Source organism: Schistocerca americana, chromosome 4 (assembly GCF_021461395.2).
Source record: "Schistocerca americana isolate TAMUIC-IGC-003095 chromosome 4, iqSchAmer2.1, whole genome shotgun sequence".
Taxonomy (NCBI): Eukaryota; Metazoa; Arthropoda; class Insecta; order Orthoptera; family Acrididae; genus Schistocerca; species Schistocerca americana.
The window spans coordinates 806187286-806215068 of record NC_060122.1 but is presented as its reverse complement, the minus strand read 5'-3'; positions in this window follow the sequence as shown (position 1 = coordinate 806215068).

Below are 27783 nucleotides of genomic sequence, written 5' to 3'. Positions count from 1 at the left end.
GCGAAAGTAAAGCTGTGAGGACGGGTCGTAAGTCGTGCTTGGGCACCTCAGTTGGTAGATCACTAGCTCTCGAAAGGCAAAGGTCCCTAGTTCGAGACTCGGTCCGGCTCGCAGTTTCTATCTGCCAGGAAGTTTAACCCTTAGCATTGACGTATTTTCTCCATTCTCTCAGTATGTTCTCTAATGCGCAATACATTATTATTAAATGCGGTTGAGAACTGGGGGTCGTATAAGTATTTGATTCGGGCCCCATGCGGGAGTTTGACGACCACTGTTCTAATGATTTAGATAGGCTATAGAGAATACCAACCAGTGCTAATTTGTTATTTGATGTTCGTAAGATCTGGAGAGTGAACATATAAAGTTAGGCCGTTGATAAAAAAATCGATAGATCGCTATGAATTTCTTTCTTTTTATTCTTCAAAAATATCGTTACATATCGGCGATATTTCTTCCCGCGATATATCGATATCAAACTGCTAATATCGAGTGCCGATATTTTTAGTTTACACTGTATTTTTTTCACAGTTTTCGGTAAATATTTGAAGTTGTTCTGTAAGTAGGCTGTTTAGGTTTTTATGTTGGTAACGCCACGTAGCGCTCTGTGTGAAAATCACTGACTGTGAGTTTTTGAGCTTTCACTTTGACTGCGTGAAGCAAATATATGTGGCACAAAAGAAGAAGTCTAAATGCAGTGGGAGGTGGCGGTGTAAATGGAATAAAACGATATCCGATGTGAAAAAATAGCACACCATTAGCGTTAAAAAAAAAAAAAATTAACAGAACTAGTGCGCTATTTCTTCACATCGGCATTCTTCGGAAACAGCTACTGAAACTGACAAACAAAACTCTAAATGACAAATTGGTCTTAGAGATGGGCGGAGATGTATGATGGGAAATGCTGACGTAATCCGCGCTCGGCGCTACCAACAGACTGCAGCTTTTAGCTTCTTCACCACACAGTTTTGACACTGCCGCTAGGTCACTGGCTCAAATGGCTCTAAGCACAATGGAACTTAACATCTGAGGTTATCAGTCCCCTAGACTTAGAACTACTTAAACCTAACTAACCTAAGGACATCAGACACATCCATGCCCGAGGCAGGACTCGAACCTGCGACCGCAGCAGCAGCACGGTTCCGGACTGAAGCGCCTAGAGCCGCTCGGTCACAGCGGCCGGCTATGTCACTGGCGTTGGCGGGAATTAAAAAATAGGGAAGTCGACTAGAAGAGTTCTGGACAAGTCTTATACGTGACGAAACCGAATGACGGGTTCATCGGACACCTGCTATTGCGCCACTTAGATAGTTACCATTTTTAGCAAAGTGGTTACCGCCAAGCATGAACGGTATCGTTTTCCTTTCAGTTCTTGCTCTAAGGGGGCTAGGCAGGCTGCTAGCGTTTTGATGTACGGAATATCTAATAATAAACCAATCCTTAAATATGTAGCTCTAAAACTGACAGTGTATTTACGACATGTAGCCGATATTTTTATAGGCAGGTACGTCGATATGTTTTCCGTCAATACACCGATTTATTTATTTATTTATTTACCCTATGGCTTTACCAGTGCAAGTGCGGTATTGTCATCGTAAATTTACATAACATAACATATTAATACAAATATACATATACACACATACATAATAATATAAACAGAACAAACACCAGTCATTATTGAATCTGAGCCATGTTGAAATATAATCACAGCTACAATTCGTCAAAAAGTTATGTCCAAATGTGACAGCCATTTAATGGCAACAGGGCTGGCCTCCACGAAGTCTCTCCAGTCACCACAGAATCTTCGCAGTGGGCTATCTTGCACCAGATGTTGTAATGTTTGTTCATCAGTTTCAAAGTCACACACTGGGTTATCACTGGAGCCTCATTTGTACAGCATGGATTTAGTTCTCGCGTGTCCATTTCTCACATCGTTAAGGGGCTCCGGAAAGGCTCAAAATCATGAAAAGTTCAATTTTTACTCTTTTGCGTTTTCTGAATCTGCAGACTATTACCTTTTAATAGATATATAATCTATTAAATTCCGAAGACTACAACTATTTTTAAATTTTTTTTTGAAATGTGTTCTACATGGGCGTGACCCACTGTGGCGCTGTTAAACTGCTGTCAAATGGTGTTATTATTAACGTCCGTGTTCATAAAGTACATTTTAGTGATGTGAGATAAAGTATGTGTTGTGGCTAACCTGTGATGATTCAATATATATCTCTGGTGTGATTCTCGATTGTTTCATGTTTATGTACTCTGTCGTTATCTCGAAAATATTCGTAATTAATTGTGTTTCTTGAGTCTCTGTTTTGTTGAAGTATAATAATGAGTAAAAGTAAAGTTATTAGAAATCCTCTGAAGGCTTTTAAGAAAAGGAGAAATGTTGGAAAGCCAAAGGTATGTGTTATTACTGTAAACAATAAAGACGATGACCAAGTGAGTGAACCTAACCTCTCAAGTACACCTGCCCATAGCAGTCAAAGTGGGAAAGAAAATACTTCACAGAAGAACCTTGGTTCAATGAGTGAAAACTATGAATGTTTTATGGGCGAATCGGATGTGAATGAAATATTTGATATGTCGGTTCTCAAAGGAATTTTTTCAAACTGTGTAAGATGTATTCATTGTAGTGAAGTTGGTCTGGAACTCTCCATAATAAAGCACGTAGGACTTGCTAGTGAAATACAACTGAAATGTGATAAGTGTTCATACGTGACCACCTTTTGGAACAGTGTTGCAGTAACTGCAACTGAAGAAAATGGTAGCAAAATCTACGAACACAACAACGAGCGATGCTTGCTTTAGACAAGGAACGCCTTCGGGCTGCAGACAGGGCTGTAAAGAGTCTAGAAATACAAGCAACAGTAAACGGGAGGAGGAACAAGAGGAAGCTGGAGGAGGAGTTTGCAGAGGATGAAGATAATCCATCCTATGGACCTGGAATGCACTAAAAAGTTAATCCAATCTTTGTCGCTCGATTCCCAAAACTTTTATTTTCTCATACTAATTACATGTTTTCTAAGGATCTTCCAAACATATTTGTTTCAAACTTTCAGTAAATGTTACACAGTACCTTCTGCATAATTTAACACAGCCTTTTTCCAAAAAACTGTATATTTTTGAATATATAAATAAAAAATTGCAAAAAAAAAATGTTGTGAATTTTCATTACAATTGAAAAAAAATCATCTTTAATAACTGAACTAAAATTTTGTAAAATCCCTGTGTTAAGTTGTAGCCCATATTCCAATAAATAATGTGTAAAAAGTTCAACTTCCTACCTCAAATACTTTGTGAGGAAAGATGTAATTTATAAGCGTTATTTTAACATTGCAAGTATAGGGCGTTCCGGAGCCCCTTAAGCTGGCACCATATTTTACGAGGAAGTTGCATTCCTGGGAGTTGTTGGCTGGGGTCCTCTATATTGTGTCGGTTAATGTCACTATTGTTCCACTTGGTTTTCCAGGATTTGTGGCAATCATAGGTATTGCCTTGGGCAAGTGTTCTGTCTTCCCATATTGGTGCTCTTGATTTAAGGCGATATCGACAGCGGTCATCTTCTACTTGATGTATCGGTAGTACTCTTGCCTTATCTGCATGATTTATTTTTTGCCATTTCTGAATTGTTGCCTGCTGTCTACGGATTTCAGGCGGAGTGATGTTTGAGAGGACATGAAGCCATTCTAGAGGTGTTGACTCTGTAAGTAGGCTGCTTAGGTTTTCTTATTGGTAACGCCACGTAGCGCTCTGTATGAAAATCACTGGCTATGCTGTGTGCAGTCTGTGGCTGGGTGGTATTGTTGTAATATTCGCCATTGTAGTGTTGCGCAGTCGGCTGTTAACAGCGCGTAGCGTTGCGCAGTTGGAGGTGAGCCGCCAGCAGTGGTGGATGTGGGGAGAGAGATGGCGGAATTTTGAGAGCGGATGATCTGGACGTGTGTCCATCAGAAAGAGTAAATTTGTAATATTGGATATCATGGACTGATACATATATTATCACTTTTGAACACTATTAAGGCAAATATATTGTTTGTTCTCTATCAAAATCTTTCTTTTGCTATCAGTAGTTAGTGCCTTCAGTAGTTTGAATCTTTGATTTAGCTGGCAGTAGTGGCGCTCGCTGTTTTGCAGTAGTTCTAGTAACGAAGATTTTTGTGAGGTAAGTGATTTGTGAAAGGTATAGGTTAATGTTAGTCAGATCCATTCTTTTGTAGGGATTTTTGAAAGTTAGACTGCGTTGCGCAAAAAATTTTGTGTGTCAGTTTAGAGTTGATCAGAATAAGTAAAGAGAGTAATGTCTGAGTACGTTCAGTTTTGCCCAGCTGTTTGAAAATCAAATAATGTAAGAGGTTTATCAGCACAGTAATTCCATAATTTTTCTATGGGGACGTTTCAACTTGAGTGTCCCTGTTAATGTCCTCATGGCTTCATTGATATGGGCGTCAATCTTCTTTACTTGGGCACGCCTACTCCACACAGGGGCACAGCACTCTGCCACGGAACAGACGTGTGATATTGCTGCAACAAGCAGTGTATTTGCATCTGCTCCCCATGTGGTACCTGCTAATCTCTGGATGATGTTATTTCGGGTTTTCAATTTCTGGCTGGTTAGTTCCAGGTATTTCTTGAAGGTAAGTGACCTGTTAAGAATGATGCCTAAATATTTGGGAAATTTGTTATGTTTAATTCGTTTTCCGCAGAAAATAATATTTACTTCTCTGTCTGCTAGTTTGTTATATAAATGGAAGGCGCAGGTCTCTGTTTTATTTGGTTTTGGGCACAGTCTCCATTTTTTGTAGTACTGGTTTAGTACTTTTAGGTCAGCAGTTAGAGTTAATAGACCGATATACCGTTAGGACAGGATATTATGAAAATCTTTTTAATATCGATGTATCGGAATGCCAATTTTTCAAAATACCAACAGGCTCAGCATAAATAACCCTCTCAGTTGGGTGGCTATTTTGAAATCCAAAGCAAATGAAGATGTAGAAGTCTTAAAAGTGAGCTGTTTGGTCGAGCGACACGCGGTACAAAACCCGCCGGCCTTTACGGAGTACGGTGGTGTCGGTTGTCCGGCGTTTGGCGCGGCTACCTGGCTGACACAGGTGCCCGACAAGGGGCGCAGCGAGCAGGACTTAAGTCAGGCCGTGTCGTGTCGCCGTCGCCGTCGCCGGCCGGCCGGTGATCACTGTGCTGAGCCCTTCCGATCCGATCCGATGCGATGGGGCGCGACGCGACCCCGGCCGAGGCGAACACGGTGCCGCGCCAAGGCCGGCGATATATTTCAGGCGTGTTTATTGCTGGGAAAATTTAGATAGCGCCGCCCTAACAGGGAGCCCGCTACAACTAAATCAAGCCGGAACGGACCGCCACCCGCCCCCTCCACGCCCCCAACACTTTTAAAGTAGCACCGGGCGTCGAGGCCGGTCGATAAGAGCCGCTGGAGAGGCTGCGGCGCGGCAGGTAGGGGAGACGTCTTCATCGGGAGGGGTCTGGAGAGGGGCTGATTTGTGGCGCTGCGCCGCGCCGGGAATGCCGAACCGAACCAAACGGGAAGGAACGGAGCTTCGCCGTGAGGCGGCCTGTCGGGGGGTGTCTCCGTGATCCGGTTGGACTGCTCTGATTAGAGCAGCGGCGACCTCAGCAGGGAACGACTCTTCCTGTCCTTAGCTAGGAGTATATCGGCCAATGTGAAAATCTTAGCGGCCAGTAGCTTCCATAGCCACGGAGAAGGTTGAGATCCCAACTGCTGAACTTCTCAGGCCGAAAGATAAATAGTGTTATTCTTATAAACGTAGGCTTCCGCGGCCATTGTCACAGTCAACAAAGTTTTTCTGGATTCGTGACCGCATTGTCAATATGTTAAACTACCGCAGTTCCGGTCACTGCTGCAAGTGACCTTCATCAAGTTGTTTTTACACCCTGAAGAAGGTCACTTGCAACAGTGACCGAAACGTCGATAGCTTTACATATTGACAATGCGGTGACAAAACCAGAAAAATTTTATTGACATTATTATTATTCTATCCTCTTCTCTTCTTCTTCTTCACTTCCTCGAGAAGGCTTACAACCTGTTCTGTTCATGGGAATGGAGGTTGAAACACGTATGTAATGTAGCAGCGATGGTGAGGCATGATAAAATCTTTGACCAGAGAGCTTAGTCTGCGCTTGACTGCGCGAGAGTTCAGTTCTGTGGCAGTCGAGTTACGAGGCAGTTGCGATCGAGTTGCGAGAGAGTTCAGTTGTGTGTGAGCAGTCGGCGGGCGTCGACATGGCACTCTGGTCAAAATTCAGGACGAGGTATATTGTTTTTAAATAAGGTAATGAAGCAGCATTGCGCTCAGCTAATGATGTAAATTAACTGTAACTAATTTGTCCAAGAATCGCCCCAATAATAATTTTGTTTTCAAAGCAATTTTTTAACAAAGAATCCTTTAATGAAAGGAATATTTCCCTTGCTATTCCTTAAAGAAAAGTTTCCCTTAAATTCAAAATTTTTGCAATGAATTTCCTCCAAGCTATGGCGAAAAATAAGAGCAGATGCAGTTTTACTAAGGTAAGAATTTCAGTTTAATTAGTGAACAGGGCCTAAGATCGACATTTCGGTCTATTTGTGTTTTCATTGTCACTGAGATTTTTATCATCACTGAATTTTCTTTTTTTTGTGACGAACTTATACTTGGGTCAGATTGCTATTTTTCATTTAATTGTCATTGTCATTAAATTTCTCTGGGGAGATTACACTTAGGTCTATGCCCATTTGCATTTAAAATATTATCGTTTAAATTTTTGTGGGGAGGTTACACTAGGTTATATTCTCGTTAACATTTAATTATTGACTTTTCAAATATCTCTGGGGAGGTTACACTTGGCTCCATTACTATTAAATATTGTCATTTGAAATTTTGTGGGGAGGTTACAAGGTTTTCACGGCAGGTGTTGTCAATACTTAACACTTCCGGGCTGAGATGCCGTGGTCCACACGTAAGACTCTCCCCTGACGTTTCACCTTCGACTGCGGAAGGCATCCTCCGAGGACAATCGGCGAACTGCAACGAGAGCGCGAGTGAGCGCCGTATATATAGCCCACCCAGAGGGCGCCGCTGTCAATCACGTGACGTCGGCTGTGCTATGATCTCTGATACTGCCAACTTTCTCAATTGAAATTAATCGACTGTCACGCTGTTGCTGCAATGTTGACATCCACATCTTATCCAGCTTAATGTCTTCATCTTTTCTATTAAAATTAATGCAGTGTTTGGCAATCTCAATGACCTCTCTGTACATTTGCGCATAATAATGCGACGTCTTTGCTATGACGGTCGTCTCACTAAACTTTATTTCATGATCACCTTCCTGAAACAAATGTTCCGCTTCAGCCAATTTATCAAATGTCCGAAGCGGCAGTTCCTTTTATGTTCACCCAGACGGGTGTTGACGCTTCTTTTTGTTGTGCCTATATAGACCTTTCCACAACTACACAGAATTTTGTAGACACCTGGTGTAGCTAGAGGATGTCGTTTATCTTTTGCGGATCTTAAGCATTCTTTTATTTTCGTGGTGGGTGTGAAAACAGGTTTCCACATCGTAGTTGCTTAAAAGTTTTCCAATGCGATCAGTGACCTTACTGATGAATGGCAAGAACACTTTTAAGTGAGCTGGTTCACATATTTTGTGCGCCCTGTCTATTAATGTTTCAATCACCAGTCTTTTATGTCTTGGGTGGTGGTTAGAATCTTTCTGCAGATAACGATGTGTGTTTGTCTTTTCTGAAAACCTTATGACCCAATGATCCGTCCTCTCGTTTGATTACAGTCACATCCAAGAAGTTCAGGTGACCATCGATTTCCTTTTCCGTAGTGAATTGAGTATGTAACAGGAAGGCATCCTGTCCCTCTTCCCCATGGGTCCATATAACAAATGTATCGCCTACATAACGATACCATCTGGCTGGTCTTTTTCTAGCTGTTTGCAGCGCCCGTTGTTCAAAGTTCTCCATGAACAAGTTAGCCACAGCTGGACTAAGAGGACTTCCCTTAGCTACAGCGTCAATCTGTTCATAAAAAACATTATATTGAAAATAAGTTGTTGTAAGGCAATGTCTGAATAATGCCAAAATATCACTAGGAACAATGTCCGCTATACATGTGATCGCTTCATTCACAGGAATCATGGTAAACGACACCACATCAAAACTGACCAGGATATCATTAGGGTTCAAATGGTTCAAATGGCTCTAAGCACTATGGGAGTTAATTCCTGAGGTCATCAGTCACCTAGAACTACTTAAACCTAACTAACCTAAGGACATCACACACATCCATGCCCGAGGCAGGATTCGAACCTGCGACCGTAGCGGTCCGCGGTTCCAGACTGTAGCGCCTAGAACCGCTCGGCCACTATGGCCGGCGATATCGTTAGGGACCACACTAATTTCCTTAATAATATCGATGAAGTGATACGAATTTTTAACATGACTGTTAGTTCCACCAGCATGAGGTTTCAGCGGCGAGGCAAGGTGTCCAGCTAGGGTGGGAGTCCCTATTGCGCTGACTATAGGTCTCAATGTATAGCGGACATTGTCCCTAGAGAGATTCCTAGTGTGATTAATGCCTACAATTTGGTATTCCCTGTTTACCGCTATCCCATGACTTCTGTTACTTCACTGTATACAAGAATAAGGCAGTAGCGATGAATGAGACCAGACGTTAAACGTAAACATGGGTAAACGTATGGATGTGACAGACTGGCAATAAGTGGCAATCGTCATTACACGTGCCCATGGCAATACGGTGTGTGAAGCTGCTGGCATATCTACAGGCACAAGCGTGACACGCGTGGCCACGAAACACAAGGTCAAAATTGTGGTCGGAAAAAAGATCCTGATTAAGAGGGACTGTAGACGCGTTTCACGGTTTGTGACCTGTACGTGACCAAGGTGACCCCTGAAGAAGAACTGAAGGTTAAACAGGCTCCGTCACCCCAGACATGCTTGTGCATGCATGGAATGAGGTATAGAATTTTCTAGGGCACTAGACGTTTTACGAAAGGAGTCCATGCAAACCCGGACGCTGTGGCCGAGTGGTTCTAGGCGCTTCAGTCCGGAACCGCGCTGCTGCTATGGTCACAGGTTCGAATCGTGCCTCGGGCATGGATGTGTGTGATGCCCTTAGGTTAGTTAGGTTTAAGCAGTTCTACGAGACTGATGACCTCAGATGTTAAGTCCCATAGTGCTTAGAGCCATCTGAACCATTTTTAGTCCATGCAAAACTGCGTAATGTTTTGTACAAAACTTGCCGAATTATTTTCTATGATGCCGCAAACCGCATATATCTTTGTGTCGTTCTTTTTTCAGTTTAATTCCGCAGTCAGTTAGGTGTCATGTGGACGCACTGTACTTCGTTTGGTTTCGGGTTGTGCATTTCTGTCAGTGATGCTTTTAAGTGTAGGCAGTGTAAAAGGATCAGCTTGTATATAATAAAGCTAGTTAAGTATGATCAGAAAACAGTATTAAGTGTTGTGTTGTTGTCTTTCGTATGAGTCAGGGTAAAATCCATTACACTTATTTTGTGGAACTTGGAATACGAGTAGACATCGCTATCACAGTTAACACAAGCGTTGTAGAGAAAGAGAAGGCAATTGAATGTTGTAGTGTGTTTCTGTGAGTTCTCTCTAACAGGATGCAAACGTTGAAATGGATATGTTAGGGAACGATCGATTATTATTCTAGCGAGTCATAAAATTATCTGTACTCACATTTACTGTTGCACCGTTAACAGATGAGAAGTAACAAAGGCCTTAGCAGCAAAATTGTCGCCAGAAGTAGTGGTCTAATGTACATTGTTCTCTTTCAGTCTTCTCAGCTTCTGTACTCTGTGAATTTGCGTAAGGCTTGAACCAGAATAAACTTTTATTGCATCATGTATTAAGGTCTTTTTACCGCCTGAAACACTCCCGATTAAGACAACGTCTATTTATGCTAACCGAAACAGCAGCTTAACTTTAATATTGACGTGACCGTGGCTTCATAGGTAAGTGCTAATCGGATTTAGCATCACTTCTAATCAGGATGCGGCTGCTCAACCATCTTCACAGAATTATAGAGGGTTCTGCAACAACCATTGCCTGGATGTTTTGCTCTGTTTGACCTATATCTTCTGTTCAGACACAATATGAAGAAGATACTACTTTCGTCTCACACTTCTAGTTTCTGTTAATCTCATCGCAGGTCACCAGTTTTTGTATACCGTCACATGCTGTAACAATGTTCACCGCACGTAGTCCTCACCGCAATTCAAAATGTGGCAGCTGCATCTACATCGATACTCCGCAGTCCATCTTACGGCGCGTGGCGGAGGGTGTCCCGTACTAGCACCAGTCATTTTCTTCCCTGTTCCACTCGCAAATAGAACAAGTTAAAAAAGATTTTCTGTATGCCTCCGTATATGCCCTAGTTTCTCATATTTTGTCTTCGTTGTCCTTACACGCAATGTACGTTGTATGTTGGAGGCAACAGAATCGTTCTGCAGTCAGCTTCAAACGCCGGTTCTCTATAATAATTTTACCTTGGAACTCTTCCGTTTGGTCCGTGTTTGCATAGGAACGGCAACAGAAAAAAAGTGCACGGAAAATATGTCGCAAACAGCGACAATAATTCTTAAAACATTTTGTAACATACAATAAATAAGATTAGAAAAACCCACTGATAATGGTGATATTTGACGCCGAAACTAGTTTGGGAGAATAAAGAAATAAACGAATAACAAGGTGTTTTGTATCAGGGCGGACTCAATTACTGATACTGTCGGTTCTCTAAATTTTCTCACAAGGGAACCTCCCCATCGCACCCCCCTCAGATTTAGTTATAACTTGGCACAGTGGATAGGCCTTGATAAACTGAACACAGATCGATTGAGAAAACAAAAAAATGGTTCAAATGGCTCTGAGCACTATGGGACTCAACTGCTGAGGTCATTAGTCCCCTAGAACTTAGAACTAGTTAAACCTAACTAACCTAAGGACATCACAAACATCCATGCCCGAGGCAGGATTCGAACCTGCGACCGTAGCGGTCTTGCGGTTCCAGACTGCAGCGCCTTTAACCGCACGGCCACTTCGGCCGGCAATTGAGAAAACAGGAAGAAGTTGTGTGGAACTGTGAAAAAATAAGCAAAATATACAAACTGAGTAGTCCATGGGCCACATAGGCAACATCAAGGCAAACGTGATCTCAGGAGCGCCGTGGTCCCGTTGTAGCGTGAGCAGCTACAGAAGGAGAGGTCCTTGGTTCAAGTCTTCCCACGAGTGAAAATTTTACTTTCTTCATTTTTGCATAGTTATTATCTGTCCGTTCCTTCATTGACGTCTCTGTTCAGTGTAATAAGTTTAGTGTCTGTGTTTTGCGACCGCATCGCAAAACCGTGCGATTAGAAGACGAAAGGACGTGCCTCTCCAATCGGAACCGAAAACATTTGATCGCAAGGTCATAGGTCAACCGATTCCTCCACAGGAAAACACATCTGATATAGTCGATACGACACTGGTGACGGCATGTGCGTCACATGACAGGAATATGTTGTCGACCCACCTAACTTGTACACTTGGCGAATGGGTAAAAAGATTCTTCTGCCTTGCCCGATTTAGGTTTTCTTGTGGATGTGATAATCACTCCCAAAAAAGTGATGAAAACATAAGAGTTTGTCACATAAACTGAAAATAATTAATTAAAGTTTCCTCTCGATGGAAGGTTTGAACCCAGTACCTTTCGTTCCGCAGCTGCTCACGTTACAACGAGACCACGGAGCTCCTGCGGTACCAGTGTCCTTGATGTTGCCTATCTTTCGATGAACTACTCAGTTTGTATATTTTGCTTATTTTTTCACAGTTCCACACAACTTCTTCCTGTTTTCTCAATTAATCTGTGTTCAGTTTTTCAAGGCCTATCCACTGTGCCAACTTATAAGTAAATCTGACGGGGGTGCGATGGGGAGGTTCCCTTGTCAGTAGTGTTTCTCGAAAAGAAGGTCGCATTTCCGCCAGGGATTCCAATTGAGTTCCCGAAGCATCTCAGTAATATTTGTGTGTTGTTCGAAACTAAGAGTAACAAATGTAGCAGCCCGCCACTGAATTGCTTCGATGTCTTCGTTTAATCCGACCTGGTACGGGTCCCAGACATCGGAGCAGTACTCAAGAATAGGTCGCACTAGCATCCTATATGCGGCCTACTTAACAGATGAACCACACACCCCTATAATACTTTCAATAAAACGAAGTCGACCCTTTACCTTTCCTACTACAATCCTCACATTCTCGTTCCATTTCATATCGCTTTGCAACGTTAGGTCCAGATATCTAAACGACGTGATGTGTCAAGCAGGACCCTACTAATGATGTATCCGAACCATATGGCTTTGTGTTTCCTACTCATCCGCATTGACTTACGTTTAGAGCAAGAATTTTTGTAAGTCATTCTTGTATCCTCCTATAATCTCTCATCTTCGACACCTTCCCGTGCATCACAGCATTATCACCAAACAATTGCAGATTGCTGCGCACCCTGTCCGCCAAATCTTTTATGTATATACGAGGTGCGGCTAGAAAAAAACCGGACTGATGCTGGAAAAAACATTTATTTACAATTATTTACAATTTCATGTTATCTCCTTCAATGTACTCTCCTCCTCGGTCTCTACACCGCTCCATACGAATTTTCCACTGTTCATAGCAATGCTGCAGATCATTTTCGGTAAGTCCATACATTACTTCCGTCGCTTTTTCTTTTACTGCTTCAACAGTCTCAAATATAGTTCCTTTCAAAGCTGACTTGACTTTAGGGAAAAGAAAAAAGTCACAGGGGGCCAAATCAGGTGAGTCGGGTGGATGACCTAAGATGGGAATGTTGTGTTTTGCCAAAACTGACAACGCACTGTGAGCTGGGGCATTGTCTTGGTGAAGGATCCATGACTTTTTTCTCCACAAATCGTTCCGTTTTCTCCGTACTCGCTCACGTAGGGTAGCCAGGACGCTAATGTAGTAATGCTGATTAACTGTTTGTCCCTCTGGTAACCAATCAATGTGCACAATCCCTTTGATGTCAAAAAAAACAATTATCATTGCCTTGAATTTCGATTTTGACATTCGTGCTTTTTTTGTCGTGGAGAACCAGGAGTTTTCCAATGCATCGATTGGCGTTTAGTTTCGGGATCGTAAGTAAAAAACCACGATTCATCGCAAGTAATAACATTTTGTAAGAAGGTGAGATCACTTTCAATGTTTTCCAGGATGTCAGAACAAATCATTCTTCGGCGTTCCTTCTGTTCAATTGTGAGACACTTTGGAACCATTTTCGAACACACTTTGTTCATGTTGAAACTTTCATGAAGAATCTGCCTAACACTTTCATTGTCACTCCTGTTAACTCAGACACTGCTCTGATTGTTAAACGGCGATCTTGTCGAACAAGTTTACCGATTTTTTCAATGTTTGCATCAGTTTTTGCTGACAATGGTCTGCCAGTGCGAGTGTCATCACTGGTGTCTTCGCGGCCATCTTTAAATCGTTTAAACCACTCAAACACTTGTGTTTGCGATAAACAATCATCGCCGTACACTTGTTGTAACATTACAAACGTTTCACTTGCAGATTTTCCTAGTTTGAAACAAAATTTGATGTTAACACGCTGTTCTTTCTGTACACTCAACATTTTCCGACGCACAGACAAAACGTCAACTACTTAAAACAGACGCCACGGGCAGACTGAGTGCAGGAGGCAGATGAAAATCGAGCAGTAGGCGGAGCGAGAGTCACGTGATAGGCCACGCGACTTCCAGCCTTATTGCATTCGTTTTATTGTTTCACCAGTACTAGTCCGGTTTTTTTCTAGCCACACCTCGTACAGAACAGGAGTGGTCCAGTCACACTTCCCTGGGGCACTCCTGACGATACCCTATTGTCTGATGAACACCCTATTGTCCGCTCACCGTCGAGGAGAACGCACTGGGTTCCATAACCAGATAAGTCTTCGAGCCAGTCACATATCTGTGATCCTGTTCCATATGCTCGTACATTCTTTAACAGCCTGCAATGGGGGACGATGGCAAACGCTTCCCGGAAATCTAAAAATAAGGAACCTACTTGTTGCCCTTCATCCATAGTTCGCATTATATCATGTGAGAAAAGGGCAAGCTCACAGTAGCGATGCTTTCTGAAACCAAGACGATTCGTGGACATAAACTTCTCTGTATCAAGAAAATTTACTATAATCGAACTGAGTACATGTTCAAGGATTCTGCAACAAATCGATGTTAGTGATATTGGTCTGTAACTTTGCGAGTCGGTTTTTTGCCTTTCTGATATACAGGACTCACTTGCGATTTTCTCCAGTCGCTTTGGACTTTGCACTGGGCGAGCAATTCGCGATAACTGCAAGTTAAGTAATTGGCTAGTGCCGTAGAGTACTCTTTGAAAAACCGAATTGGGATTCCGAAACCTTTGCAAAACACTTATCAGGAATATCATATGCCACGAATCGGTAATGTTTGGCTGCGGGTCAACCCACAGCGGTGGCGACTCACGGAGCAAGTGCGACACATTCGATTTTGCCTACCATCGACCTGTGTGAGGAAAAAACGTGTTCATCATCGAGGAAGGGGCCCTGGATCCCTTACACGCCCCATTCACGGATGGAACGCCATGCGATTTATTGTGTGGCGTGCAATAGCGTAAGCTGTGATTAGTCTGTTTTTATTTTCATGATCTCTCTGTGATCGATTGGTCTGTTGATTAATGAAAAGGCTGCTCCAGTTACACTGTAAAACTTTATTGAGTCCGCTACCGGTTTTGCTTTTTCGTTAAGCCATTCTGAAGTGAATCTGAAACTACCATACATACACTACATGATGAAAAGTATCCGGAAACCCCCAAAAAATACGTTTTTCATATTAGGTGCATTGTGCTCCCGCCTACTGCCTGGTACTCCCATATCAGCGACCTCAGTAGTCAGTAGACATCTTGAGAGAGCAGAATGGAGCGCTCCGCGAAACTCACGGACTTCGAACGTGGTCAGGTGATTGGGTGTCACTTGTGTCATACGTATGTACGCGAGACTTCCACACTCCTAAATATCCCTAGGTCTAATTTTTCCGATGTGATAGTGAAGTGGAAACTTGAAGGGACACGTACTGCACAAAAGCGTACTGGACGATTTCGTCTGTTGATTGACAGAGACTGCCGACATTTGAAGAGGGTCGTAATGTGAAATAGACAGACATCTATCCAGACCATCACATAGGAATTACAAACTGCATCAGAATCGACTGCAAGTACTATTACAGTTAAGCAGGAGGTGAGAAAACTTGGATTTAATCGTCGAACGGCTGCTCATAAGCCACACATCACGCCGGTAATTGCCAAACGAAGTCTCGCATGGTGTAACGAGCGTAAACATTGGACGATTGAACAGTGGAAAAACGTTGCGTGGAGTGGCGAATCACGGTACACAATGTGTCGATCCGATGATAGGGTGTGGGTATGGCGAATTCCCGGTGAACGTTTTCTGCCAGTGTGTGTAGTGCCAACAGTAAAATGCGGAGGCGGTGGTGTTATGGTGTGGTCGTGTTTTTCATGGAGGGTTCTTGCGCCCCCTGTTGTTTTACCTGGCACTATCTCAGTACAAGCCTACATTGATGTTTTAAGCACCTACTTGCTTCCCACGCTTGAAGAGCAATTCGGGGATGGCGATTGCATCTTTCAACACGATCGAGCAACTGTCCATAATGCACGGCCTGTGACGGAGAGGTTACACTACAGTAACATCCCTGTAATGGACTGGCCTGCACAGAGTCCTGACCTGAATCGTATAGAACACCTTTGCGATGTTTTGGAACCCCGACTTTGTGCCAGGCCTCGCCGACCGACATCGATACTTCTCCTTAGTGCAGCACTCCGTGAAGAATGGGCTGCCATTCTCCAAGAAACCTTCCAGCAAGTGATTAAACGTATGCCTGCGAGAGTGGAAGCTGTCATCCATGAAAAGGGTGGACCAACACCATATTGAATTCCAACATTACCGTTGGAGGGCACCACGAACTTTTAAGTCATTTTCAGCCAGGTGTCCGGATGCTTTTGATCACATAGTGTATGATAGACGTATACAAGTGCATTACTCAAGATGGGAAAAAATTACAGTCAATTCCAGAAGAAAGTGTAACCGTAATTTTAAATGTAACGTCTGCAGCGATATCTCTGATAGTGGTCTCGAATCTGTAATCAATGCGCTTTTGCTCAGTGTGCAGATAACCAGTACGAGAGGTGAATATTTTGTTTCGTCAATTGTAGTTTAAAAAGAGTGCAAAATATCTGAAGCGTCACGAGGCAGTGTTCCTTGTAAATCATCCAAAGAGATCAAAGCATTCATATGGAGTTGCTGCTAAAATTCTTAGAAAGTCGAAGATATTCTTTACGAAGTGAGTCAGACGATATGTAGAGGCTGGGAACGTGGACGATTTACCGGTGAGAGGGTTAAGGTGCCAGGCTATAATCGGTAATGGCGGCGATTGGATTAATTATTATGTAATTGTGAAATAGTAATAACATGTATTTTCATGTGAACATATGTTTATAATGTTTTATTTCATACAGATATCGGCATTCTTGCGGAATTGACAGTACATTTACATCGTAAATGAAATATGGAATGGAACCAATTGCATCGGTTCTTAATCAAAAAAGCAGGCACACGTGGAATTTTTCGATTACACCACCATCCACCACGAATGGAAAACAATGCTTTGAGTAAAGCTTATATATTTTTTGACATAGAATCCGAATATGGAATAAAAATGTAGGTTCCCACTTGAAGATACAAAGCTAACGCCGCCCACGCAGGGTGGGTGGATAGGTGGTGACCAATTGTATCAGAGACAGCTGTCCCCTTTACTGACATTAACTTTTCACCTAGAACAGTTTTTCTGTACGATTCGTAGTGTTCGAGATATTTAGTTGTGTCAAATTAAAACAAACACTCTACAACATTTCTTAATCCTTATGTACTTTGAAGTGTTTAAATTTAATGCAAATTTATTTTGAAAGTACAAGTGTTTGTATACGAGTACCAATTATGTATTGTAAGTAGGCTGTTTAGGTTTTTATTTTGGTAACGCCACGTAGCGCTCTGTATGAAAATCACTGACTGCGCTGTGTGCAATCTGTGGCTGGTTGGACTCATTGTTGGAATATTCGCTTGTGTAGTGTTGGGCAGTTGGATGTGAACAGCTATGGTCATCAGTCCCCTAGAACTTAGAACTACTTAAACCTAACTAACCTAAGGACATCACACAACACCCAGTCATCACGAGGCAGAGAAAATCCCTGATCCCGCCGGGAATCGAACCCGGGCGTGGGAAGCGAGAACGCTACCGCTACCGCTACCGCACGACCACGAGCAGCGGACCACTACCAGTAATGATGTAACTTCCCGGATCCTCCCGAAATCATCTGAAGATGAACCTGAAAGGGTTCGAAAACCGGTTCATGTAATAAAGCATTATTATTGGAAAAAAAGTGACTGGTTGCAGTTGTGTATAACTCATTTACATTTAATATACAGTCACGGTTGTAAAATATCCGTAATGGATAAGCATAATTTGTTATTCGTAATTAATAGTTTGGTCCGTCCATAATGTTTGCACTTGACTCATGCTGAAAACGCGTCGAGAACGTTTGGTGGTGTTAACGGTGGTGTCTTAGATGACACTCTAATCACCGAACTGTCATCACGCGGTTAAACGTGCTCTGGCACTTGCGGGTCTCAGAGAGATGAAGCTGTATATGACTGGCTGGACGCCGTTTTCAACAGAAATGGGGCTCCTCCACGCCCGCACCAACGTGGTGACCAAACCAAAAGTTCTACTGTAACCTCCGTAAACATGTTAGTTATCTAACAGGTGGATCACAGCATGCTGCGCTCTGATGTTATCCGTGCGTCTGGGTAAGACTACGCATTAACACGGTCCATCAGGTGACAGATAGTGGAGGAAACCCGAATGAGGGTAGAAATTTGAAGAGCAGAAGGGAAAAGTGCCAAGACTCGTGCCGTGGGAAAAAAACCTCAGCGACAGTGGGATCGGTAGTAAGAGCAGTAGTGGCTTACTAGCTGCGATAGCTCATGCAAAGTTGGGTTTGTTAGTATGGGTATCATGCATCATTACCGTGGCAGGCGATGGCGATGTATCCGAGTTTGCTGCAGCCGCTGCATTCCTGGAACAATCAAGATCGTTATACAGGGTGTTACAAAAAGGTACGGCCAAACTTTCAGGAAACATTCCTCACACACAAATAAAGAAAAGATGTTATGTGGACATGTGTCCGGCAACGCTTAATTTCCATGTTAGAGCTCATTTTACTTTCGTCACTATATACTGTGCTTCATCGATTTCACAATCAACATGTCTGGGCTGACGAGAATCCGCACGCAATTGTGCAATCACGTCATCAACACAGATTTCGTGTGAACGTTAGGGCAAGCATTGTTGGTGATGTCTTGACTGGGCCCCATGTTCTTCCACCTACGCTCAATGGGGCACGTTATCATGATTTCATACGGGATACTCTACCTGTGCTGCTAGAACATGTGCCTTTACAAGTACGACACAACATTTGGTTCTTGCACGATGGAGCTCCTGCACATTTCAGTCGAAGTGTTCGTACGCTTCTCAACAACAGATTCGGTGTCCGATGGATTGGTAGAGGCGGACCAATTCCATGGCCTCCACGCTCTCCTGACCTCAACCCTCTTGACTTTCATTTATGGAGGCATTTGAAAGCTCTTGTGTACGCAATCCCGGTACCAAATGTAGAGACTCTTCGTGCTCGTATTGTGGACGGCTGTGATACAATACGCCATTCTCCAGGGCTGCATCAGCGCATCAGGGATTCCATGCGACGGAGGGTGGATGCATGCATCCTCGCTAACGGAGGACATTTTGAACATTTCCTGTAACAAAGTGTATGAAGTCACGCTGGTACGTTCTGTTGCTGTGTGTTTCCTTCCATTCCATGATTAATGTGATTTGAAGAGAAGTAATAAAATGAGCTCTAACATATTTTCTTTCTTTGTGTGTGAGGAATGTTTCCTGAAAGTTTGGCCGTACCTTTTTGTAACACCGTGTATAGTAGTGAGAGATCGGTCATAGATCATCTGACTGTGTGTGTGTGGGGGGGGGGGGGGGGGGGGTGGAGCTCGTCTGCATGTAGTGTACGGTACGGCTTCCCTGCGTCGTGCCAGTTATTCGGCAGGTGTGTTCCAACTGGATATCCAGTAGTGGGGCTGCACGCTTGGTGGATGGGTGAGCGCAGCGAGCAGCGGGCCGGGAGGTGTGGGTCTGCGCTGGTGCTGGCGACTGGCGACTGGCGAGCCGGCGCTGGTGGCGCCAGCCGGCTGGCAATCTGCTGCGCCCATCGGCCGGGCCGTGACGTGATCGACACGACACGGCGCCGCGCCGTGGGCGGACGACGCGGCCCGCCGATCGCTATCGCAGTGCTGCACCGAGTCAGGAATCCTCGGGAAACCGAACCTGCCGCAGGGGAACGGCCAGCGATGTCTCACTCTGCCCCGGTGGCGGAATTCCTCAAAGACACCAGCGGCCCCGGCGGCAACAGCGGCCCGGTTCCCACTAATATTGACGACTTTACCTCCACGTTCTGGAACACGTAGTATTTTAGGATTACTACCTACCTCTCGAAGAAGGCATTTTGGTTCGGAATGTCCTCGGAGGAGTGGTATATGAAACTAACTCAATTCTAATAGAACAAAAAGTTTTACGCTGTTGGTAATCCCTCTGATATTCCTACGACAGTTCATCTACATCAGGGCTTCCCAACCTTTTCAGCTGGTGGACCCCTTCTTCAGTCGAAAATCCATGGCGGACCCCTAGTCTGTTCCCAGTCACCCCCCCCCCCCCCCCCCCGCACTACCCGAAGTATCAATAGTCTTTGGTTTAGAGATGAATGAAAACAACTTGAAGGTCAAAATGACAGAGCAAGTTTAACATTTAATGATGCCTGGGGCCACATACGTGCCAGCGAGTGCTGTGATTGGTCGACAAAGCTCGCTCCGTGCATGCGTAAAAGGTTTCAGCGCATCTACCGCCGTGAGCCGGCGCACAAACGACCCCCGTATTGTTGCGAAACAGTCATCAGAGAAGCCGCATTCTCCGGCACTATACTGTGTGTGCGTTCTCACTTAGAAACCGCAAAGGCTGCTTGGGAAAACGACCTGAAGTAAAAGTACAAATATTTTTCACACGAAAAAAAAGCAGTGATGAATTTGATTTTCACATTTTTATTCAATAATTCTACTCATTATTTTATGCGATTTGGTGAAGGGGGGCCGCGGACTCCCTAGAAAGAGCCGTCGGACCCGTAAGGCGTCCGCGGACCACACGCTGGGAAGCCCTGATCTACATCATACTCTGTAAGCCACCTAATGCTGTGTGGCGGAGGGTACTTTCGGTACCACTATGTGATCCCTCACTATCTGATTCCACTCGCGATTAGTGCGTGTTGACCCATACTTGTGTCCGGCTCTTCGAAAAGCGCGCCAGGCGGAGTGCTTTCGCTTCGCGTCTAGTGTTTGCGGTGGCGCTTTCGGTTTGGCGCGCTGTTTGGATCGCTACCGCCCTCTGGCGGGAGGTGGAGCAAGTGTACGGTCGCGAGACGATCGAGAAGTACGTACTGGGAGGTGACAGAGAGAGGTGGTAGCGCGAGCGGGGCCCTGCTGTTGGGGGTCGTCAACTGCTCGCCACGTGCTTTGGCCGACCGCTTGGCTGTTGGTTGGTTGGTTGGTTTGGGGAAGGAGACCAGACAGTGTGGTCATCGGTCTCATCGGATTAGGGAAGGATGTGGAAGGAAGTCGGCCGTGCCCTTTCAGAGGAACCATCCCGGCATTTGCCTGGAGTGATTTAGGGAAATCACGGTAAACCTAAATCAGGATGGCCGGACGCGGGATTGAACCGTTGTCCTCCCGAATGCGAGACCAGTGTCTAACCACTGCGCCATCTTGGCTGTCAGGCGCTAAGTCTGCGCGTGGGACCGTATGTCTTCTTATCGGCTGTTGAATCCACTGGCAGCGGTTGGCTCTGAGGAGCATAAGGAAGTGCAACGTGTTCCCGGCGCTGTGGTGGAGTGTGAGAAGTTGAGTACTGTTTTTGAGTACTGTTTTTATGTTGCAGAGTATATATATATATATATATATGCTGTTACAAAAAGGTACGGCCAAACTTTCAGGAAACATTCCTCACACAGAAATAAAGAAAAGATGTTATGTGAACATGTGTCCGGAAACGCTTAATTTCCATGTTAGAGCTCATTTTAGTTTCGTCAGTATGTACTGTACTTCCTCGATTCACCGCCATTATTTCATACGGGATACTCTACCTGTGCTGCTAGAACATGTGCCTTTACAAGTACGACACAACATGTGGTTCATGCACGATGGAGCTCCTGCACATTTCAGTCGAAGTGTTCGTATGCTTCTCAACAACAGATTCGGTGACCGATGGATTGGTGCAGGCGGACCAATTCCATGGCCTCCACGCTCTCCTGACCTCAACCCTCGTGACTTTCATTTATGGGGGCATTTGAAAGCTCTTGTCTACGCAACCCCGGTACCAAATGCAGAGACTCTTCGTGCTCGTATTGTGGACGGCTGTGATACAATACGCCATTCTCCAGGGCTGCATCACCGCATCAGGGATTCCATGCGATGGAGGGTGGATGCATGTATCCTCGCTAACGGAAGATATTTTGAACATTTCCTGTAACAAAGTGTTTGAAGTCACGCTGGTACGTTCTGTTGCTGTGTGTTTCCAGTCCGTGATTAATGTGATTTGAAGAGAAGTAATAAAATGAGCTCTAACATGGAAAGTAAGCGTTTCCGGACACATGTCCACATAACATCTTTTCTTTCTTTGTATGTGAGGAATGTTTCCTGAAAGTTTGGCCGTACCTTTTTGTAACACCCTGTATATATAAGGGGTTCTGCAAGGTATAGTGAGGTGTATGAGTTTCTTCACCAGTGGTTTTGTTGGGGTCTTTCCACCACAGTTTTCGTTAGCCTGGCCGCGGGAATGTGGTAATTGCTTCTTGGTCGGGCCGTTTCATTCACACCTCAATTGGGTGATTTAGGGTCGGTGTCGCGTGTCTCTGTGGTTCAGAGTCTGTACAGGCACCGCCCTTGCTACATCTTGTGGTTCTGGGTAACTTGGGAGATGGTGGCTTGTAATGCAACGTTTGGGGCTGATTTCCTGTGGCTCTGTAGATCACCAATAACTGTTCCGACTATTGTGATTTGGGCTCCTTTTGACGTGTCACTCCCTCACCGAGCTAACAAAAAATTTTTTTTGGGAACTGCCTTTAATGTGAAGGTTTGTGTGCTGGCTTATTCACATTTATCTTGTAACAACTGACAGGTGTAATGTAAGTTATTTAATTGACAAGAGAGAACTATTTTAACTTTAGTACAAACTACCTACTTAAAGTTTTTTTTCTTTTTTTTTAAGGAATACATATAAGTTTAAAATCTTATTATTGGGAAGTCATTAACGTCATACCCTGCAATCTCCTTTTCATAAAGAAAATTTGTCAGCTACTGGAAATTGCTTCTGAAATTTTTTTTTTAAATGCCAGGCTTAAAAATTTATTATTGAGAAAGTTTTTTCTTAAATAAAAAGGCATCTTTAGCAGAATGTGTTATTTCACCAGCACCTCCTGGCCCCTACTTCCACGATAACGTTTTGGAATAACATGTGTACTTGAGATGTTGTTTGTGAACCGCCCTAATTGATGGTTCACGTGGGAAGAATGATCGTCGGTAAGCCTATGTATTGGCTCCAGTTTTCTCCTCGTGGTCAATACGCCAGTGTATGGGGGGGGGGGGGGGCGGAAGCAATATGTTGTCCGACTCCTCCTGAAAAGTGCTGTCCTTAAATTTCAATATTATATCTCTGCGTGATGCACAACGCCTCTCGTGTAACATCTGTCGGTGGAGTTTGTTCAGCATCTCCGTAGCGCTCTCTCGCCAGCTGAACGATCCCGTGACGAAATGCTCCTCTCTTCGTTGGATCCTATCTATCTCCTCTATCAGTCCTACATGATGGGGATCCCAGATAGATGAACAATACTCAAGAACCTGGCGGACACGCGCCTTATAAGCCACTTCTTCCGTGGATGAGTTATATTTCCTGAAGATTCTTTCGATGAATCTGAGTCTGGTGTCCCACTCTCTGTTTTATATGGTCATTCCACTTAAGGTCCCTCTGGTTAGTTAAGCCTGGATATTTTACGGCAGACGCTGTCTCCAGAGTTTGTTATCAATAGTGTAGCTGTACACTTGTGGATTTCTTTTCGTATGTATGCGCAATACGTTACATTTATTTACGTTCAGGGTCAACTCCCAGAGTCTGCACCATACATCAATTCTCAGCAGGTCGTTCTGCAAATTCTTGCTATCTTCTGGCGTATAAACAACTGCATCATCTGCGAATAGCCTTGTAGAGCATCCGACACATTCTACTAGATCATTTACATATACTGTAAACAGCAGCGGTCCTATCACACTTCCCTGTGGTACTCCGGATATTACCTTTACTTCTGCCGATTTAGGTCCGTTAAGAGCGACGTGTTGAGTTCTGTCTGCAAGAAAGTCTTGAATGCAATCGCAAGTCTCCTCCGATACTAGGTAAGCTCTTTTTTTTCATTAAACGACAATGCGGGACGGTGTCAAATGCCTTACTGATATCAAGGAACACGCTATCAAACTAAGCGCCGTTGTCCACTGTGGTGTGGATCTCATGGAGGCACAGAGCGAGCTGAGTTTCGCAGGATCTCTGTTTGCGAAATCCATGTTGATTTTTATAGAGGAGATGTTCGTTTTCCAAAAACGTCATAATTCTTGAGCGTAAAATGTCATAATTCTACGACACATTGACGTCACCGATATAGGTCTATAAATGTGTGGATCTGTCTTAAGGCCTTTCTTATAAACGGTAATGACCTGCGCTTTTTTCCAGTCGTTAGATACCTTTCATTGCTCAAGCGACCTACGATAAATAACTGCTAGAGGGGGAACAAGTTCTTTCGCAAAATCTTATAGGTATGTCATCTGGTCCTGAAGCCTTTTGCACTACTAAGCGATTGTAACTGCTTTTCAATTCCGCGATCGGTTATCTCAATATCTGCCATTTCGATGCTCGTACGGCGATTGAAAGGAGAGACAGTGCTACGATATCCCGCGGTGAAACAACTTCGGAAGGCCGAATTCAGTATTTCGACCTTCTCTCTGTTATCTTTCGTTTCGGTGCCGTTGTCGTCGCTAAGAGAATGGATAGGTGATTTTCACCCACTTGCTTATTTTACATACCGTTTAGATCAAAAAATTCTACCAGAGAAACGAAACTGGTATCGTACGCAAGTGTGCAAAACTTCAGGGCGTTAGTAACTTTCAAACGATGTGGCATGTAGCTCTTTGAAACTCGGTCCGTCCATAGAAACGACTGCTACAGTATAGTACAGAAGGTAACTGAAAGAAATTACCATGAGACGAACACAAATGACACCTTTATTCAAAGACAATAATTACGCTGACGTCACCGCCTTTCATGACGGTCCCCTCGACATTACAAAAGGCGAGACATTGTTCTTAGTACAGAGGGTGATCACCATAGACGGCAGCGTAAGTTCTGTGACATTCTCCCAAGCGCTGTTGACTACCGTGTTATTATTATTGTTGAATCAAAGTGCCATTTCCGTTCATCTCACTGCACAACTCTTTCAGTTACCTTTCGTAGTCTACTGTGGCAGTTCTTTCTATGTATGGTCCAAGTTTTATCGGGGCACATTACTTGCCAGTGTAACACTGTTACCGATATTACCTATACGTACCTATACGTACTTAGTGGTCTGCTTATGTTTAATGTGACTTCTGTATCACAATGATCTTTGATGTAACATCAATGTAAACGATTTATTCATTATCTATGTCCATTTATGTCGTATAATTACCCTATGGATGCAATTTTAAAGTAATGTTCTACAAAAGAATGGAAATATTAAAACTTTACTTGCAGTCTAATACTGGTTCATGCTGGTTTTTAATCATGTAAAAGCTGGAGGGAAATCCCTTTGCAATTAGACCCGCCTGACGGAAATAGAAAAGCGACCGAACTGCAAGATTCTTTGTGGCAAGGCATAGTTGGCGGCAAACTGTTCCGATGTTGTGAACGCAAGAGGCAACAATTATGTAGCCACGGATGTGCAAGAAACTAGGCTGATTGTTAATGGCATTCATTGCGTAGTTCTTAAATACCGAAATGCGACGATGAGAAGAGAACTTTCAGAACATGTTATATAGCAAGAGCCATGGATAGTTTTGCCGCCTTTCTTGAATAGCGACAGGAGATCGCCACTGTCACCACCTTCATCTCAAATGAGTGCTGTACAATTACATGGACCAGCTATTCGATTTCTTATCCAAACAATGATTCTTCTTTGTTTCAACTTTGTGACGAAGATCCACATTTAATTCCTAGTCACTTTCCTAGGAAGGGCCATTTTCCAAATGGTGCAGTGTTCCTGACTATCCTATTTTCTTGTACTGAAAAGTAATAGCTGTCTTTAACTATATTTAATAAACTTTTTGGGGCAGCAGTTTCATAATTATTCAAAAGTCTTGTTTCTGAAGTACTCCAAGTGTTTTTCATAAAAGGATAGTTACAGTTTCACCACATCTGATCAGGTTAAATAAATAAATAGTACAATTGCAAGGAAATGATATGATATGAAATGCCAATACTAATTACTGTAAAAGTTTATAATAATATTTATATTTCACATGTTCATACTTAATAGCGTTTTCCTTATTGTGTCTTGGAAAAACTAGTCAGCCCCCATTTCAGTCTACTGATAGATTAGTTTCTGGAGCCCCGTGATAGTTGTTGAGCTAGTTTTGTATTCTGTACTATAATAACAATACTAATGAAGAGCAATCATCCCTTTGTAACAGTTGTATGCTATAATAAGTAACTAGCTGCAACTATTCAGACTGTGCCAGATTCAGGGAAGACCTGTTTCATGTTTCATTTGTGGACCACCTAGTATAAAGAAGTAAATGATCCTAGAGAAAAAAAAAAGAAAAGTGGTAATCAAACAGAGAATGTAATTATCAGAAACCAATTCAATGACAGTGTTTCCTATAATTAAGTTCATAAAAGGACCTCACGTCCAAGTTAGTTGTTCTAGATATTTATCATCGTTTGCGTGTAGCGATCATTAATTTTCTGCTTTAATATACAGATACGAATTGTTACCGAGAGTTATTTGTTGCAAAAACAGTTAACATTCCTTCTGCGTCATTCATATAAAACCACAGGTAAGCTGTTTGCTAAAGTGTGCTACTGTATCACGTTCTATAAGCGAAAATAAAATTCCAGTATCAAGTAAATACCGATAGTTAACTTTCTTTATGAACAGAGCTAGTACTCGGTACAACTTCGCCTAAGCTTGCGATCGTTCTCATTTACATAACTGCATTTTACTTGTAACTAATATAACGTTTGTTTGAATCCCGTTTCTTCTGCTACAGCTTCCTTTCAACAGAATCTTTTCGAGAAACGAAAAACAGCCCAATATCTTTCCATTATACGTAATCACAATCAAAGTCTAATTCCTTTCAGAGAGTTAACATTATCGGTATGTCGCTGAATTGGTAACAGCTGCTAGTGTTGTAAGTAACGCATCATGCGAAAATTACTTTCGTCCTTAAGTTTTGCAACCCACTGTATTAGAGGTTCTCTCCTTGGATGAATAGTGTCACATCTTAAAAAAACAACAGACATTAATACAAAAGAAGTAAGAGAAAAATCACAATGGGGAAGTATTAAATATGACGTGCTGCACAATTCAGTGCTTGGCCCTCTCCTGTTCTTGGCTGACACAAATAATTTACTGGGAACCACAAGAAATCTAATATCTGCTGATGACGGATGTATATTGATGAAGGGTTTGAACACATACATACGAGATACAGCCAGGAAAATAACGGAAGACGCTTGCAACGGGTCCATAGTCAATAGCCCATTAATCATCAAAAACCCGTTCAATTCCAAATAAGTGAATATGACTTGCAGGTACCACAAATAGAAATCCATGCGTACACACAGGATAAAGTTTCACATGCACGGTCCCTAAGCGTCTAGATGGATAATAAACAGGTGGTCCCAGCGAGTGGCTAAGTTACCCAAAAAACTGACTTCTGACTGCTTTGCGCTTAGAAATATCTCCCACTGTGTTGACCTGCAGACCTTTTTGCTACCATACTTTCACCAACATCCGTGAAAAAAGGGTTTGTTCTGCAGAAGCATGAAATAAGAATACTGAGAATATTGTATGAAGCTGAAAACTTAACACCTTGCTTAAGGTCCTGGGTTTCTTACACTTACATGTTACATTAACATAGATTTCCCTATTGGTATTTGTTGTTAATAACAGGATTGGAAATACAATAAGCTCAGCAATTAAGAACCACAATACTGGCAGTAGAAAAGATTTCCATACAGACTACGGGTCCCTCTAGTATTCAGAAACGGTGGAAATGCGAAATTCTCAAATATTTAAACAAAGTAAAAAAAAAAATTACACAAGCAGTCCTTCTATAATAGAACTGAGTACTTAGACTCAGGAGTATAAATTATTCCTTACTCTCCGTGTCAGATAGATTTTGAT